The sequence below is a fragment of the Cricetulus griseus genome, chromosome 3, assembly GCF_003668045.3.
Source record: "Cricetulus griseus strain 17A/GY chromosome 3, alternate assembly CriGri-PICRH-1.0, whole genome shotgun sequence".
Classification (NCBI taxonomy): Eukaryota; Metazoa; Chordata; class Mammalia; order Rodentia; family Cricetidae; genus Cricetulus; species Cricetulus griseus.
The window spans coordinates 105,558,730-105,561,164 of NC_048596.1; the positions used below are offsets into that span (position 1 = coordinate 105,558,730).

Below are 2,435 nucleotides of genomic sequence, written 5' to 3' on the forward strand. Positions count from 1 at the left end.
AGTCTCACATCTTAGATGATAAGAAGTGACAAGAACTTCTCCTTCTTTCAGTTCCTAAGGCTGCAAAAGTTCTGTTTACTCTTCAGTATTAGCACACATCACCAGAAAGTCTCTTTCTAATTACCACTGTCCTAATTGTTTTTCCTTGTTATCATATTTCAATTAATACTTTTCTTGCTTAATACACAGTAAATAATTTATTTCTTCCTGCTTCATTATTTTAGTGCTTGTTTGTTTCATAAAGTTATTGAGCACAGTAAAAATAATTACTTGGCTTACCTGTTAGCATCAACTGGGAATCCAGAAAGTGAAGGACAGATCATTTATTTAACAGGAAACCCTTATGATAAGAACAGCAAGGTATCAAGTATACCTGTTTGATAAAAACAGAAACTACCTAGTTTGCATATATTAAGCCAGGTTAATTACTGCTTAATAACATAAAATCAGGCAAAGAATTGATCGCTCAACAAATGCTTAAAGCAGTGAAGAAATTTCTAGCATGTGAAACATAAATACATGGCTTCATACTACTTAACTGTTCATTTTTCTCTCCATTCACTCACACACACTCAAAACAAAACACAATAGAATAGAGTAAGGCTATAAGAGAAGTAAACCACTATTCCTCATGTCTGAGCCTCTTGATCCTACCATATTGCCAAAATGTAGCTTTCTAACAAACTGACTTTGGACAAGCTGGAAGTGAAGAAGAAGCAGGTCATGATGAGTGTGGACTTCAATGTTCCTATGAAGAACAATCAGATAACAAATAACCAAAGGATCAAGGCTGCTGTCCCAAGCATCAAATTCTGCTTGGACTGTGGAGCCAAGTCAGTTGTCCTTATGATCCACCTGGGCCAGACTGATGGTGTTCCCAGACCTGACAAGTATTTCTTAGAGCCAGTTGTTGAAGAACTCAAATCTCTGATTGGTAAGGATGTTCTGTTCTTAAAGAACTGTGTGGTCCTAGAAGTAGAGAATGCCTGTGCCAACCCAGCACCTGGCACTGTCAGACTTCTGGAGAACCTCTGCTTTCATGTAGAGGAAGAAGAGAAGGGAAAATATGCTTCTGGGAACAAGATTAAAGCTGAGCCAGCCAAAATTGATGCTTTCCAGGTCTCAGTGTCCAAACTTGGGTATGTTTATGTCAATGATGCTTTTGGGACTGCACATCGAGCCCACAGCTCCATGGTGGGTGTGAATCCACCAGAAAGCTGGTGGATTTTTGATGAAGAATGAGCTGAACTACTTTTCCAAAGCTTTTGAGAGTCCTGAATGACCCTTCCTGGCTATCTTGGGAGGAGCTAAAGTTGCAAACAAGAACCAGCTGATCAATAATATGCTGGACAAAGTCAATGAGATTATCATTGATGGTGGAATGGCTTTTACCTTCCTTAAGGTGCTCAACAACATGGAGATTGGCACTTCTCTATATGATAAAGAAGGGGCCAGCATTGTCAAAGATCTCATGGCCAAAGCCGAGAAAAATGGTGTGAAGATTACCTTGCCTGCTGAAAAATTTGATGAGAATGCCAAGACTGGTCAAGCCACTGTGGCCTCTTGTATACCTGCTGGCTGGATGGGCTTGGACTGTGGTACTGAGAGCAGCAAGAAATATGCTAAGGCTGTGACTCGAGCTAAGCAGATTGTTTGGAATGGACCTGTTGGGGTTTTTGAATGGGAAGCTTTTGCAAGGGGAACCAAGTCCCTCATGAATGAGGTGGTAAAAGCCACTTCTAGAGGTTGCATGACTATCATAGGTGGTGGAAACACTGCCACTTGCTGTGCCAAATGGAATACAGAGGATAAAGTCAACCATGTCAGCACTGGGGTGGTTCCAGTCTAGAGCTCCTGGAAGGTAAAGTCCTTCCTGGGGTGGATGCTCTCAGCAATGTTTAGTATTTTCCTTCCTTTTGGTTTCTGTGCACAGCCCCTAAGACAACCCAGTGTGTTTTCTGCCTCTCCATTTGTTGTTAATACATATTCAGCTAGTGGTGGAGACATAGCACCAGGAACCCTCAAACAGTTGCACAGCATCTCAGCTTGTCATTACTGCATCGGGATTTGTCTACAGTCTTCAAGATCCCATTTAAATCTCTTAGTGGCTAAGTGCATTCTAGAGTGCATCTATTTATATTCTGCCTGTAAAAGAAAATGAGCTATAAAATCTTAGTCACTGTTCATGACGCAGCATGGAAATAAGATGAAATTCCAGCTGTAGGTTTGGAGTTGACACTCTATTAATAAAGATGTCCACTAGAAAAAAAAAGACGAGTAAACTAATGGAAAAAGAGAATGAAATAAGGGAAGAAATAAACACAAAAATTCCACCTTCCAGTTTTAGGTGAAGTCATTTTCTAATATTAAAATATTTAATGCATCTCCCTAAAAATAAAATTGCAATTTTAACATTCATGGTCTAGTTTAATGTG

At 39.8% G+C, this 2,435-nt stretch overlaps 1 pseudogene; it reads left to right on the top strand.

Moving 5' to 3' along the window:
* Positions 1 to 666: 666 nt before the first annotated feature.
* LOC100762753 lies at positions 667 to 1,929 on the top strand (annotated as a pseudogene).
* The last annotated feature ends 506 nt before the right edge of the window (positions 1,930 to 2,435 follow it).